Source organism: Physeter macrocephalus, unplaced genomic scaffold (assembly GCF_002837175.3).
Source record: "Physeter macrocephalus isolate SW-GA unplaced genomic scaffold, ASM283717v5 random_36, whole genome shotgun sequence".
Taxonomy (NCBI): domain Eukaryota; kingdom Metazoa; phylum Chordata; class Mammalia; order Artiodactyla; family Physeteridae; genus Physeter; species Physeter macrocephalus.
In genome coordinates this window covers 16,858-32,988 of record NW_021145321.1, presented here as the reverse complement: position 1 = coordinate 32,988, position 16,131 = coordinate 16,858, and positions in this window count along the sequence as shown.

Sequence of the window (16,131 nt, the reverse complement as noted above, 5' to 3'; positions counted from 1 at the left end):
GCATCTTTCCCAGCACTTACTTCTCCCAGCCCTCTAGGGACAGGCTCTGGGAACTTTTCCTAGAAGTTAGAAGGGCCCCTGTGGTCAGCTGGTCCCTCCCGTAGCTGGAGCAGGGCCCTCCCAGCAGGACCCAGGCCTGGACTCTGGCCGCTCAGTGAGGGGAGGTCACTGAGGTGACCTCAGTGGGGGTGTCAAAGTTCTGACTGTTTCCTGGAGAAGTCATCTGGTGATACCATCTCAGCCTTTTCTTCGAACTTGAAAGTTTCCCTTAATCTCAGAACTTCAGAAAAAAAGCACTTTTTCCCCTCTTCACAAAAAAAGGGAAGCAGGTGGGAGCTCTGAGATCCCCTCTGAGCCTGTCTCTGGGCTCACTGCACGCTCACCTCATCTTTCCTCAACCTCTGGGATGTACTTCTGCACACAGCCAGGGCCAGGGGCCTCGTTTCTGGCCTGGACTCATTGCTGATGTGACGAGGGGCTCTCTTCTTTTGGGGGACCACGGGCAGCTTCTGCCGAGGGCCTCTCTAGCACAGTACAAGGCTGGAGACACAGGCCCCAAAGGGTTGCTGGCACCAGGGACCCAGTAAGCGTTGGGTCGTGGGTTAACGTCACTCCGGGTCTAGGTTCTGAAGCACTGCAGCCATAAGTAGTTCAGTGGTGGGAGAACCAGGGCTTCTCAGGAGGGGACAGCAGGACCTCAAGACCCTCAGGGGCCATGTGGACCCCTTTTCTTCCACCATAGTTCAGCCAAGGGCTGGATCAATCTGGACGTCTTTAGCAATAAAAAATGCCGATGTCGTCCTAATTCACCAGGCCCCGAGATGACAGCAAATTTACATTTTTTAATTAAACTAGCAGCCAGTTTTTATGAGAGGGGGTTGGGTTATGCAAATCAAATGGTTGTGTACGGAAGATTAGGAGAGTTTGGGAATAAATTCCACAAATGCTAATAAAAAAAAAAGGAAAGAGAAAGAAAGGGAGGGAGGGAGGAGAGAGAGGAAGAGAGGAGGACATAGTTCCATTAGGCCCTTTTAGAGTGATTTCCCTGGGGGAGGGAGTCAGGAGGGGCAGGGGAGGAGGGGGGAAGCTTTCAGACACAGGTAAATCCATGCTGCAGTTGGGAAGCTCCCTAGGATTAAGCCCCGCTAGGCTGATTCCTAGGCCCTGAAAAAAACTGGAGGCCAGGGCGAAAAATGGCTTTGAAACAGCAGTAGAGCTCTGAGAAGGAACTTGCCCTTGATTCTTGAGGATCTGGTTGTAATTGCCCCCCCACCCCCACCCCCCGCTCTCCCTAGGGAGGTCTTGAGGAGAGGGGAAGGGGCTGTCCAGGGCTAGAGCTGTCCATCAGAGGATCCAAGGTAGGCTCTGCCAGGTAAAGGGCCAAACAGGCAAGAGAGCAAGTTCAAAGGGCTGACCAGGGACCACAGGGGGAGCCATGAGGGGCACCACTGCCCACTTGGCACTGTGGCTGTAGCTGTGTTGTCGAGGTGAGTCGGGGGGAGGGACCAGTGCTGCTCACTGAGCCAGGCCTGCTTCTTTTTCCCTGGGATAAGCTCTGCTGGGACTCCAGGCCTGGACCAGCCCAGGCCATCTGGGGGCCCGGCTGGGTGGTCAGAGAGCCAGCAAGTGAGTAAGAAGCCGGCTGCCTCTGGTCTGCTGCCCTGAGGCCAAGCTGTGACCTGGGCCCGAGCCATGTCCACGGGCCAAGAAGGTAGCAGTTATAGACCTCACTCTCCGTGGGGGACAAAGTTGAGGGCATCTCAGGAGCCAGGACAGCCAGTGAGGACGCGAGTCCTCTCTAGGGGCCAGCCCAGCTCCAGCTGCTTGGGGTTGGAGGTGTGCTTTGCCCCTCTGTTAAATTAATATGCCTCAGCGCCGCCGCCGCCACCCCCCCCGCCCCCGCCGCCGACAGGGCCCTCTCCTCTGCCCCGCTGGCTTCGTCCTCAACCTGGCAAGTAGGCAGTGGTGTGCTGTCCCTCCAGGTGGGGAACCTGCTTTGGAGCTGGGCACAGAGAGTAGGGCATTTTCCGAGGATTTTGCTGGCCCCCCCTTTTTTTCTCTGAAATATAAGGATGTGCAGTTTTTTTGGTTTCAATTTAGCATTGGAGAATTTTATAATTTAGTAATTAAAATCTCTGATAGGCTTTAGAAATTGCAGCTAATTGAATTTAATGGGAAGATGATTTTCAATTTTATTTGATTACCGGGACCCCTGGCATCGGTATTTATGGGAAAAAAATGGGAAATGTGCTGTGTGGGCTAAGATGGCATAATTGAATTAGGGATAATCGGATTTCTCCGTCATGAATTTCACTATAATTTTCCTATAATTTTCCATTAGATATCTAGTTTACAAATATTCACAAAGAAATGAAGCTCTTTCGGAATGGAGATTGCTGGCTAACAGGATTACGGGGCTGAGCGTGCGGCCGTGCCAGCCCCTAGACCGCCATAATGCGATCCCTGTATCTGCCTTACACTTAGCTCGAGCCTGGCCTCAGCCCCTCGCTCCGCCACCCACTTTGCTGTGCCTCTCCGCTCTTTGTTTCCTCTTCATCCGCGTTTACCCCCTGCCCCGATACCCACCCGTCCCAGGCCCATGACCTCTCGTGCCCTACTGGCAGGCCATCCCATCCCCGTGCCGTGGCATCTGGGCTCTGCCCTCCGTCCCCACCATCCTTCCCATCCACACTTCGCTCACTCAAGGCTCCCCCCGACCCCTCCCGCCGCCCGCCTGGGGAGCGCACTCACACGCAGGCACACAGACTCCCCCGCAGGTGCGAACATGCTTGCGCACATGCACCCGCAGTCGTCTGGGTCTGGCCAAGGCTCCTGTGTCCTGGCCCAGTCGCCTCAGAGGGAACCAGTTTATTGGGATCCTGGGGTGGGGTGCAGGAACAAAAGGAGCTTTGTTCAAGTTTATGTGAAAGTTACAAATTCAAAATGAGAGCAGATAAAGCATGAGATACCTGTTGTGTAAATAGGCTGGTGAGTGAGAAGTCCCCGGGCTCGGGAGGGAGAGAGACTGAGTGGGCAAACTGGGGACGCGAGGGCGCCGGGAGCCAGTGAGGGAAGGTTGTCCTGGGACAGCCGACAGGTTCCCCTGGACCCGTGTGAGGGGCCCGGTGGGTGGCACTGCTGGGCAGGGCTCCACGTTTTCCCTTGGAGGTGGGGTGTGAGAGGAGGAGCTGGTGGCTCTGGGCCCAGGGCCTCGAGACCAGGAGGAATTGTGGCACTGGGCTTTCCATTCCCCGGGCCCGAGGCACAGAAACTGTGGCCTGGCCTCAGGGTCGAAGAGGTGTTACCACATCAGGGTTCTCAAGGCAAAGTGGGCCATAGACTCAGAGGTGCCAGGGTTCTGGGCCTTGGTATGAGTACACACACGGAGAGGAAGAGAAATCGGGGGACCCCTCCATGACACGGCCTCAGCCTTCTCAAATCTCAAATCATAACATGCTAAGATGGCCTCATTTTCTGTGCCTCTCAGGAAGGCCCCTCGCTCTTGGGCAGAGCCTCTTAAGCCTGCAGTGGCTGATTGTGGCCATCGTCTTGGCAGAGCTGAGGCTCTCCGGGCAGCTCACGCCTCCCTCTACCACTGGCTGTGCTTGGCGAGCCCCTCTCGCCCGCCCTGCCTGTTCCGCCTTCCGTCGGGCTCTCTCAGTTCTATCCCTTCAGCCATTCCTCTCCAGCCTTTGTCCACCAGAGGCCCCCAAGTTATTGTGCAGCCAATCCTGTTGGTCCTGCGTGAGTGACTGGAAGGCATGCCCTCCCGTGCCCCGACCACCGTCAGCAGAAGCCGAGAAGGACATTCATAGGGAGCCCATAGGCTGTGGGGGTCACATATGCAGGGAGCTCCCCATACGTGCACATTTCAGATGCACCCATGAATCACCCTTCTACCCCTACGTCTTCAGGCTTCCTTCTACATCCCAGTTGCTCAGATGGGGAAGCAGACACTTCAGGACTGGGATTTGGGTTTGACTGACTGCTGTTACAACCCAAAGCTGTAAGCCTTGCTTTGGGGAGTCATGGGTGGGAGAACCCAGCGGCATGTGTGTACCCCAGAGCAGTCCTGGACACCGCAGTGCCCTCTCTGAGATCGCACCTGGGGAGAATCTCATGGTCCTTGCTGCCTGGTTGCCCTGTGCCAGCAGTTGTACCAGCCTCTGGGGAGCACAGGGCTTGGTTTGTTTAAGGAGCTCTGCTCCCTTGTTCAGGGTTTTAGGACTGGGGGACACTCAGAGCTCCTGGGCCTCTCCAGCTACTCGTCCTCCATAGGCATGGAGCAGGTCTGAAGTGTAGAGGGCCGTGTGACAACCAGGAATGGGGGCTGCCAAGAAGGCAACAGGGAGAGCAGTCGAATGGGGGAGGGATGCTAATCCCCCTGTGAGGCCATTTGGAACTAAAGTGCAATCTAAAAAGTAAATAAGTAAATAAAGGGAGAAGAAAAATAAGGGGAAAGTGGGAAAAAGAGTAGATTGTTAACTCCCTGACTTGCCCCAAGGCCTCCCTGGGCCCTTCCCTTTGCAAAATAGAAATACTGCAAAAATAGTCCAGCGCCATTTTGCTGAATGCTGCCCGAAGACCAGAGAAAAGCAAGCCTGGGTTCTGGTCTCCTCCCCTCATTGAAGGCAGTGTGGCTTCCCCTGAAACAGGAGAGGGGAGGAAGGCAGCAGGGTGGCTGCAGAAGGGACAGAGGGAGAGCTGGGGACAGTGAGATCCAGGTACTTCACAAGCAAAACTGCCCACCTTCCTGCTCGCCTGCCTCCTTCCTTGCCCCCCACCCAGTGGGTAACTTAGGTGACTAAAATTTAAGGAATCTCAACATAATCTGGCTGCAGCAGGGACATCTGGGGACCGAAAGATATACCCAAGTGCTTTCTCTGAGGGGAAAGGAGGGCAAGGAGAGAAGTTGCCCTGGTCCAGCGATGAACTGGCAGACAGGAAATGCGGCGATGTTAGAGGGGCAGGTGGCAGGACGCTGGCTCCTTGGTTGAGGGTTGTCTGTGCCCTGTCTGCCAGGGCCCCGCATGGGAGGTGGCAGAGGCAAGAGGGCCGGTTGGCAGCCCAAGTGACAGCGCGGATCCGTGGTGGGGGCCCTCGGAGGACAGGCGGCCAAGGCAGGGTGAGGGAGGAAGGAGGTGCCGTCCCCCACTGCGGGGCTGGGGGCGGGAAGGCCTGGAGAGCAGTGATGTCGCGCGGAGCCGGGGTCCACCCGGAATCGGGGTGGGGGCGGGGGAGCCAGGTCTCATTTAAAGGCGAAGACAAACCAAAGTGGCGGAGCGGAGCCCTGGGGGTCCCCGCACTCGTGAAGCCTGCGGCGGGTACGGTGTGCGGAACAGCGCGTGGCCGATGCGAGTGTTCCCCGGGACACCCAGGCCCAAGGCCCCAGAGTCTTTCCTCCTCAGAGCTAAAAAACACCACCACCAACAGCAGCAGGAAGAGATTCAGGGATGGGGAGGAAACAAAACGCCTGGTACTCCAGAGCACCCAGAGCCCGGGGGGCGCACCAGGGCGCGCGGCTCGGTGGGCGCGACCCCGCGGCGCTCACACCTGCGCCCGCCGGTGCGGAAAAGTTTGCTCGGCTGCGCGCGCCGCGAGCCCTCGGCCGGCCGGCGCCTGGGAGTGAGTCCGCGCGGCCGCCATCGAGTCGCGCTCGCGGGGCCGGAGCGCCGAGGAGAGCGTGCGAGCGCGCGCGCGCCCGCCCGCCGGCGTCCGGCCAGAGTTGGCGCGGGGGCGCGAGCGCGGGCCGCCGGGTCCTCTCGGACCGCCGCGTCCCCCTCCCGCCTCCCCCTCCCTCCCGTCCCCAGGCGCCGGGTCCCCGCCTCCCTCCTCCGAAGTCTAAGGTTTGGGGGCAATCGCTGAGCCAATAAGGCGGGCCGCCCGGGCCGGTGCGCTGATCGCGCGCACGAGCGTGAGGGAGCGGGCGCGGGGCGAGGGCGCGCGTGTGAGGAGCGCGCGCGGGAACGGACGGAGGCGCGCCTGAAGGAGCCGGCGCGGGGCGGGCGAGCGCGAGCCCATTCACTCCAGCCTGCCGCGGGCGGGCGCGAGCGCGGGCGGGCCGATCTCTGCTCTTTCACCTGCCGGGGCGGTGCGGGCCGGGCCGGGAGGAGGCGGTGCCGCGGCCGCCCTGCCAATCACCTCGGCGCCTGGCAGCGCCCCCGGCCGCTCCCGCCCGCCCGCTCCCTCCTGCCAAACTGTTACCCTGAGTGTTACCGTCAGGAGCAATGACATCAGGGCTTTAAAACAACTTGTTATTCGGGGAGTAATCAGTCGCAATTAGGCATTAATTAAGTATTATGAAAGTTGATTATTTAAGTGAATTCGGCTTTCGACTCTCCGACTATGGTGAGTGCCGGAGTGGGGCGGGGGAGGGCAGGGGGCGCCGCCGCGGGGCTTCGACCCTGGCGCGGGGGCGGGGGCGGCGGGAGCGGGGCCGGGCGCGGGTGGGGGCGCCCCTCGGCCTCGGGGGCCGGCCGGGCCCCCCGACCCGGGCCGCGTCTATAAATAGTTTCTCTTTTAGTTTAATAAACTCGAGAGCAGAGAGGAGCTGCTTTGAGTGTGCAGTGCCGGAGCGCCAGAGAGAGAGGGGCGGGAGGGAGAAACTTTCGCTCTCCCTCCGGGTCTCCCTTCTCATTTCTCCCCCAGGCCCGGGGACTTGACCGCCCCTCGATGGGGGGAGGGTGCGGAGAGCGGAGGGGGAAAGCTGGGGTGGGTAGTGGGGGGCACTGCAAGAGACTAAACAGATTTCTTTTCTTTCCTCTTCTTTTTTTGGCGTTCCTCGAAGAGTTTGGGACCAAAGAGAGGAGAATGGATCTTGGTACAGGTACCGGCCGGTGGGAGCCAGGGGTGGCTCTTTCACTTTTCTTTCGGTTCTTTTACGGAAGTTATTATTTTTAGCCCAATGAGGTAGCAGCTGAGCGGGGCGGGGCGGGGGGGTGGTGGGCTGGTCTGGAGAGGGTCCGGTGCGGGCTGCGCTTCTTGCCTGGGTTTCTGGATTGTGAGGCTTCCGATGATATTATTGTTATTATTTGTTACTTGCTTAGGTGCTGTGACTAATTTGATGCTTGTCATTGTGAAAGAACCTAGGGGAGAGGGAGCTGGGGGGCACCCAGAGAGAGGATTTAGGGGGTTTTCGTGGGGTTTTTGTTTTTTGTTCTCCGTGTTTTTTGAACGGCTGCGTGTTTTTTCTGTTTTTTTTTTCCTTCTCCAGCAAAGATCTCTGTGTGTCTGGCTGTGGGGTGTGTGTTTTTATTTTTTTAGTGGGGGATGGTTTAGTTTTTGAAAGCAGCGTCCTGTTGGGAAAGGCGGTTAGTCTGGTTTCGGGGCGACTCTCTCAAGGTAAAGGAATTTAATTTATGTGGGACAAGGCTGTGGCGGATGATCAAGCTGCTTATTATGGCTAATGAGTATTTTTCACCTGAGAATCCGTGGGATGAGGCGGCTGTTATCAGTTCAAAGTGAGGGGCCCAGGACTCTCTCCCATCCCCCTTAGCCCCTGCCCTGGGAGAGGGTAGACCAGACAAACTACTGAATTTGGACGTATGGGTTTTGGGGGGCCTAGCATGGCGCCTAGGTTAGGGTTCCACATAGCATAGTGCTGGCCTGGAGCAGAGTTTATGCTGAGATTTTGGTGTGTTATTGGTTTTAATCTAATTGTATTCAACATTTCTCTTCTCTTCCTATCTGAGGTTCTAATCTGAGTCCAGAGTGAGGTTTACTGTACGTTCTTCAGGCTTTCCCTTAGCCCTCTGTACTGAAATGGAATTTTGACCAGGACCCTCATCCTAGGCTGACAAAAGCGCTGTCTTCTTGCTAAATGTCTTTAAAAGAAGTCAGTGATAAACAGGTTCATAATTCATTGAGATTGATCTCTGAACCCTTCTGTTTCATTTATAGAAGGTGGTATCGGTGGCTGTTAGAGTGGTTGTTTATAACGGCCCAAGTTCATGGCATTGCCCCTTGGGATCCATGGGCTGACATTTGACCTCCTGAAGTCAAAAGGGAGTGGGCAGAGAGGGCAGGAGGCAGTATTAGGGGGCCCAGGATGCGTGACAGGACATGGCAGCGGCTTTGGGAAGAAGGGAAGTGTGTTTGTTGGGGAAGGAATGTTAATACTGTGTCCAGCCAGGTGTGATCTTGGAGAATTCGATGTGGAGGTCCTGGGGACCTCTGTGCCCAGGAAGGGTGCAACAACCCCTGCTGGGCAAAGTGGTTAAGGTGTCTAAGGCCACTGCTGCCACCCTGCCCCTCCCTGCCCTTCACTCCCACAGAGAAGCAGGCCCCCCCCACCTCTAATCAGGTGTCTCATCGCCTCCCTCTCAGGCCCCACCCCCTTTCTTCAGAAATGCCCCCCACCCACCCCCCGTCCCAACTAAGAAGCAGACCTTATAGATGGGCCGGTGGTGGTAACGCACCACCCCCTACCTGGGGCAGGTGAGCCTCTGCTTGTGGGCAGGCACAGGGGACCTAGGCATTACTCGGCTGGAAGTCGGGCCCTCAGCTTCCAACTTCTAACCCAGATGCCAACTGGAGCTGGAGTCCATCCTCCTGCCCTATACCCACCTGCTGTTGGGGCACGACTCCAAAGCCCTTCCGTAGGGTGTCCCCAACTGGAGAGAGGGGCTCCTGGGCCTGCAGGTGGCAGAACCTCTTGTAGCATCTTTCCCAGCACTTACTTCTCCCAGCCCTCTAGGGACAGGCTCTGGGAACTTTTCCTAGAAGTTAGAAGGGCCCCTGTGGTCAGCTGGTCCCTCCCGTAGCTGGAGCAGGGCCCTCCCAGCAGGACCCAGGCCTGGACTCTGGCCGCTCAGTGAGGGGAGGTCACTGAGGTGACCTCAGTGGGGGTGTCAAAGTTCTGACTGTTTCCTGGAGAAGTCATCTGGTGATACCATCTCAGCCTTTTCTTCGAACTTGAAAGTTTCCCTTAATCTCAGAACTTCAGAAAAAAAGCACTTTTTCCCCTCTTCACAAAAAAAGGGAAGCAGGTGGGAGCTCTGAGATCCCCTCTGAGCCTGTCTCTGGGCTCACTGCACGCTCACCTCATCTTTCCTCAACCTCTGGGATGTACTTCTGCACACAGCCAGGGCCAGGGGCCTCGTTTCTGGCCTGGACTCATTGCTGATGTGACGAGGGGCTCTCTTCTTTTGGGGGACCACGGGCAGCTTCTGCCGAGGGCCTCTCTAGCACAGTACAAGGCTGGAGACACAGGCCCCAAAGGGTTGCTGGCACCAGGGACCCAGTAAGCGTTGGGTCGTGGGTTAACGTCACTCCGGGTCTAGGTTCTGAAGCACTGCAGCCATAAGTAGTTCAGTGGTGGGAGAACCAGGGCTTCTCAGGAGGGGACAGCAGGACCTCAAGACCCTCAGGGGCCATGTGGACCCCTTTTCTTCCACCATAGTTCAGCCAAGGGCTGGATCAATCTGGACGTCTTTAGCAATAAAAAATGCCGATGTCGTCCTAATTCACCAGGCCCCGAGATGACAGCAAATTTACATTTTTTAATTAAACTAGCAGCCAGTTTTTATGAGAGGGGGTTGGGTTATGCAAATCAAATGGTTGTGTACGGAAGATTAGGAGAGTTTGGGAATAAATTCCACAAATGCTAATAAAAAAAAAAGGAAAGAGAAAGAAAGGGAGGGAGGGAGGAGAGAGAGGAAGAGAGGAGGACATAGTTCCATTAGGCCCTTTTAGAGTGATTTCCCTGGGGGAGGGAGTCAGGAGGGGCAGGGGAGGAGGGGGGAAGCTTTCAGACACAGGTAAATCCATGCTGCAGTTGGGAAGCTCCCTAGGATTAAGCCCCGCTAGGCTGATTCCTAGGCCCTGAAAAAAACTGGAGGCCAGGGCGAAAAATGGCTTTGAAACAGCAGTAGAGCTCTGAGAAGGAACTTGCCCTTGATTCTTGAGGATCTGGTTGTAATTGCCCCCCCACCCCCACCCCCCGCTCTCCCTAGGGAGGTCTTGAGGAGAGGGGGAGGGGCTGTCCAGGGCTAGAGCTGTCCATCAGAGGATCCAAGGTAGGCTCTGCCAGGTAAAGGGCCAAACAGGCAAGAGAGCAAGTTCAAAGGGCTGACCAGGGACCACAGGGGGAGCCATGAGGGGCACCACTGCCCACTTGGCACTGTGGCTGTAGCTGTGTTGTCGAGGTGAGTCGGGGGGAGGGACCAGTGCTGCTCACTGAGCCAGGCCTGCTTCTTTTTCCCTGGGATAAGCTCTGCTGGGACTCCAGGCCTGGACCCCCTTACATTGCATACAGACCACCCCCCCACCCGCACCCCACATTGTATCCTGGCCCCAGCCTCGGCTGTGGACGAGGCCAGGGGTCAAGGGATGGGGTCAAGGGAGCTGAGACATGTTGGCTTAGTAGCCTGGTTCTTGGAGTGGGATGTCCACATGCTGGCCACGTGCTTCGCGGACACACAGTCTCGAGGAGGGGAGAGGAAAGGCCGCAGGCTTCTTCCAGGCAGTAGCTGACCCCAGAGAGCAAAGAATTTGCCTTCCCCAACCCAAAGTTGCTGCTCCGAGTGTCAGCCCACCTCCAGACTCTCAGGACTGCTGTGAGCCACCGGTTCAAGGCCAGGGCCTTGCCAGGAGTGGAGGCTTCTAGGAACCTTGCTGGCTCTGGTCACACTGGGGCCTGGGAAGGTTCTTGTGCTCTTTCTGGAGGAAGAGAGTCCATGCTGAGTTTGGGCCAGAGCAGGTTGTCCTCAATTTTTCTTCCTCGAGCCTTTACTTGGCCAGGTACACCCACTCAACCAGTCTAAGCTGGGGCCAGTCCCTACGGTCAGGTTGGGCACCGGTTTTGCCAGTCTGCTGCAGGGGGTAGGTGCTTCGGTGCCATCTTGGCAGGCAGGAGCAGTCAGAGCCAAGGACAGAATGGGCTGTCTCCGAACTCGCGAGTTTCCTGGTACCATTCAGACAGAGGCTGGCTGTGACGTCTGGAGGGGCGTGAGCATCACATGACCTTTAAGGTCTCTGGTTCTTCAGCTCCCAGCCTGATTTTACTGAGAGGGTTCAGTGGGGCATCTTGGCGGACGGGTTGAGTGGACGAGGTGAGAAGCACACATTTGCACCTCCTCTTTGGAAGAAAGCATTCGAGACAGGCAGCTCTGGATTGCGAAGTGGCCCCTTGAACCAGCCCTGGCACTGGTTATAAGATATCAGAGCAAAACTCTGGATATAAGGCCTGGAGTAGCCATTCTCCAACAGGAGGCAGAGGCAGTGAGGGCAGGTCTGAAAGATCCCTAGAGGGACCCCATCTCGGGCTCTTTTTCCCTTGGGGATCAACCAGGGGAACCCATTAACTCTCCTGTCTAAGAAGGGCACTGGGTCCAGTTAGTCAGACCTCTCTGAGGGCTTCGCCATCACTGCTGGTGTTCCCCCATCCCCCAGAGCCAGGGAATCTGGCTGAGTTGCAGCTTGGGTTTTTATGATGGAAAAATAAAATAAATGGAGGCACCTTCGGAGGGCTGAGTCACGGCAGCAGCATCTCCTCATTAAAGCTGCTGCCCCTGGCTCAAGTCCCTGGGCAGAGGATTGGGTGGGACCCAGGAGGCTCTGGGCTCAGGCTCCTCCTCTTCCTGGGCCCTGCCCGGTTAGTGATGCGCCTGCCCCCTCCGTCAGCCTCCTCTGCCTGGCCCACCGTTCTTAGAAGAGTCGGGCCGTTTCTTTACCCCTGCTCCCCACCCTCACTCTCCCACCCCAGGCCCCAAGGCTTGTCCTTTACACTGCGCTCCCTGAGCTGGTTTTTAAACCTTGACCGCCCTGGCTGCTACCACAGCTCCTCTTGCTCCTCCTTTTCCTTCTCCTCCTCCTCATCTTCAGCGGGGAAGGAAGTTGCTCTGTAGTAATTACAGCATGTGGGTCCCCAAGGCAAGCAGCAGCTGTTCCGGGGTAGCTGGGCCAGAGTACAGCAGGAAGAGCAAGGAGCCAGGGAAGAGGAGGAGGGGGAGGGCTGGTGGTCCCAGCGAGCAGAGGAGAGGAGACTGCTTCTCCGGGATTGATTGGGAGAAGTGGCAACTTGGTAGTCCAGCGTTCACCCCTCTGGCTGCCTGACCGCAGCGTAGCACCCTCATACCCCACACTCATCAGGACATATCGTGCCCTGAAGGGGAGGAAATCCCATGCAAGTAGTGAGGTCTGCAATTCAGTAAGCACTGGGGAGCACCTGCTGTAGGAGCTGCAGAAATGAAGGCCGCCTGGTCCTTCCCAGGTTTCTGGGGTCTGCCTGGTGGAGAGAAAGTTTTCCTTCTCCTCCTCCTCATCTTCAGCGGGGAAGGAAGTTGCTCTGTAGTAATTACAGCATGTGGGTCCCCAAGGCAAGCAGCAGCTGTTCCGGGGTAGCTGGGCCAGAGTACAGCAGGAAGAGCAAGGAGCCAGGGAAGAGGAGGAGGGGGAGGGCTGGTGGTCCCAGCGAGCAGAGGAGAGGAGACTGCTTCTCCGGGATTGATTGGGAGAAGTGGCAACTTGGTAGTCCAGCGTTCACCCCTCTGGCTGCCTGACCGCAGCGTAGCACCCTCATACCCCACACTCATCAGGACATATCGTGCCCTGAAGGGGAGGAAATCCCATGCAAGTAGTGAGGTCTGCAATTCAGTAAGCACTGGGGAGCACCTGCTGTAGGAGCTGCAGAAATGAAGGCCGCCTGGTCCTTCCCAGGTTTCTGGGGTCTGCCTGGTGGAGAGAGAGAGGTGCGTTTATCTGTCACACCAGGTGGGCGTGCTGGGGCTGAGAGCCCAGGGAGCTTTGTGAAGGAGTGGCCTTTGAACTTGACAAAAGATGGGAGGTGTTGGGACAGATAGAGATAGACGAACGATGTTTGCTGTATCACCCGCACCTTCTAGACTTCCACCAGCCTCTTCTCTCTCTTGCCTTGTACTCCCCTCCCTCCTCCACCCCACAGCCCACCGCCCCGGCTGCTTCCCATTGTGCAACCACAGTTTTCTGCCTCTTCTGGCCCAGGCCCCCCAGCTCCCTAAAGCCAGACCCTCCTGCCTACCTTCTTGCCCCTCCCCCTTTGCCACCTCACACCCAGTTGGCCCTGGAAAGAGACAAGAGATCAGAGGTTGGCGGGGGTTCTGCTGCTCTGAGCATCTGATTATACCCATGACATCGGTGTGGCAGGGCGGCACTCAGGCTTCTGTACCCTGCCCCAAGAGACCGAGGCCGGGAACCCTGCTTGCTTCTGCTGCTGCTTTTTTAATGGCGACCATCGTTAGAGTTAGCTCCGCGTTCACATCTCCTCCCAGTGCGCGGTACAGGGCTGGTCTCGCGCCTTCCCGCTGGTGGAATTGATTGATTCATGTGCCTGTTCGCCAACTGCCTCGCCAGCTTCTTAGTGGGGGCAGCAGGAGGCAGGCAGGAAACATTTGGTGATTCCCTTGGGACCTGGGCTTTCGCTCCCCGAGAGCTTTCTACGCCTGGTTTACAGGAAGGAGTGGGGCTGGGGTGAGGGATGACACGAAGGGGGAAGTGGGCGTAGGGATGAAGGTAGGCCTGAGTGCTGGATGGCCCATTAGCTGCTCACCATGACTGGGTTTGGGGGCGGGGGGCTCTTGCCGTGAGGTCACACTTGCACACGCAGTCTTCTGCCCTGGAGGGGACAGGGGCAGTAGCCAGTGGGTGGTCCAGGGCTTTCCTCTATCTCCTCCCTTGCCCGTCTCCGTCTCCCCGCAGCAGACCTCGCTATGGTGTGCTCATCCTTTCTAGGTCCTGCTCACAGCCCCAGGACCCCTCCAGCTGGGTAGGCGCAGTGCAGGGTTACAAGGCCAGAAGGAAGGGGTGGCTCGTACGAAGGCCTACCCCACGTTGCCAGGGCTTTGGACCTCTGCCCCCTGGCGTGGTGTTTGGGCTGCTCCTGATCGAGCTGTGGGGTCTGTTCTTAGAGCTTCCCATGGGCTGCCTCCTGGGGCCTCTTCTGGACCCACAGTCTTGGCCAGTGCCAAGGGGCCAAGGAGTCCTTCCTGAAGTCACGAGGGCCCTCTCTTGTAGCCTTCTGACCTGAGGCTTTGTGGGAGCAGGTTGGTCCAGGATGTGGCTCCAAAGACCAGGGATTCCCAGAGGAAGGCTTCCCGAGTTGAACCTTGATGTACGTTGGCCTTTTGGTATAGGGCTTTCTCCATGAACTAAGGGGCCCCTGGAGGCGGGGTGTGGGGGGAGGGGGGCGGGGAATATGCTGCGTGAGAGCAGGAGATGCATCGGGTGGGGGACTCCAGCCCAGTGAGAAAGCAGGAGGAATCCAGGAAGCCAGCAGGGAGCGAATTCTAGAACTTTGTGTCACCAGGAAGTTCATCTTCTCCTTGGCATTGCTCTTCACCTCCCTCTAGGCCCGTGCCTTCCTCCTTGCCACCCCTCAGCCAAAGAGCTCAAGGCCCAAGGCCAGCCAGGAGGGCTGCCTGGGAGGTAGGGGAGCCTGGGGAGGGATAGACCAGGTGTCCCACTGCCCGGCAGGGGGCGCCCCACTGCATCTGCCCCAGTTCCAGGGACGGGGACGTTGGTCCGGGGTCTGGTCCAAGCCTTCTGGCCAAGGGTGAGGGGAGGAGGAGCCTACCCTCCCCACCCCCAGAGGTTCCTTGGCTGAGTTTGTTTTGCCAGGGTGACCTGTTTAATCATCTCATTTTCTGGTGGCCGTTTATTCCTTGTTTCCACGGTTACGGCCCCATTAAGGGGAGAAGCAATAAGGCAGTGAGTCAAACAGGTAATAAAAACATTAAAGCCTATGTGCACAGAGGAAGGGCGGGCGGGTGGGAAGGGGGCTCAGCGAGGTGAGACGGCCCAGAGAGAAGCAGAGGTAAGAGGCCGCCCGGCCTCGTCCTCCAGAGGCCACTGAGAGAGCTCCTGGCAGGAGGAAACAGAGGGCCGCTCCCCACGCGCCTGCCTCTGGGCTGCGCCCTTTGGGGGCCAAGACCCAGTACGAGCTTAGAGCCATCCCCAGCCCTTGGTCCCCTGGCAACAGGCTGTATGTTGGGAAGTAAAACAGGAAGGAGAAAAGTGAGAGCGACAAAAGCCTCCCCCAGGACTCTGGCCGGCTGGTTGTGTGACCTGTTCGCAGCCTCACACTGTGCGGGTGGGGGATGATTTCTGACACTGTTTCCAGCTCTAGAACTTTTTTCTGCCAACTTTATCAGAAAGCATATTTGTGGTGAGTGCTGCTAACAGGGCCAGTCTGGTGAGTAAATATTCCTGGTGTGGACAGCCCTGTGACCTTGAGAGGGAATAGCATGGCAGGGGGGCCAAGGGCATGTAGGACGAAGAGGCCAAGTGGCCCCAGTGCTGGGTCGGGGGCCTTCCGAGGACGGGTAAGGGGGCCACCGGGGTTAGGTTTGTCCTCAGCAGCACGGGGAGCGACACTTAGCTCAGGCTGAACAGGGTGACTCTCCCATCGGGGGCTGGGCCTGGAGCCCTTGGTGTTGCCCCCGGGGAGGACTGGCTGGCAGCTTCTCCTGTGGCTCCGTGGAGAGGCTGCCCTCTCTCCCTCCCTCTCGGAAGTGGAAGCTGAAAGGAAAGTCAGCCTCTGGCCCGGCCCCTCGGAGCCCAGGGCCACGTGCCTCCCTCCCGGCGCCCCCTCCCTGGGAGCCTCCTGAGCGTCCCCGCCCTTGAGGTTGACAAGTGAGCAGACTGGGTCAGTGGGCCGACCGGAGGGGAGAGGGAGAGGCTGGCCAGGAAAAGTGGGGTCAGGTAGGAGCAGCGGGGCATTTGGGTGCTTGAGCCACCTCCCCTGCCTGGCGGCTGAGAGGATGGCTCGGGGCCACCCTGTGACCGGCGAGGACCATCTTTCTCTTTCTCTCCGGTGTGTTGATCCTTTGCAAACTTGCAGAGGTCTGTGTGTTCGGTTATTAATTTCAAAGTTGATTTCTGACTGGACAGGGAGAGAAGAAGGTCTGGGGAATGGGGAAAACCCTCTGGCTGGGAAGTGTGTCTTGGGAACAGTCCTAAATGAGTTAATATTCCGATCAAACAATTAAAAATAGAAAATGCTCCCACGGCACCAGCTGCTGAGGCTTTTCAGCAACTGTCACCAGTAGGTTCATGGGGCAGGTGGTGCTAGAGAGGAGTGTTTTCACAGACAGCAAATATCAGAGATGATGGTGTGCCCCCCACTTCCCTCCCAGGACCCAAGACAGTTGTTTAGGG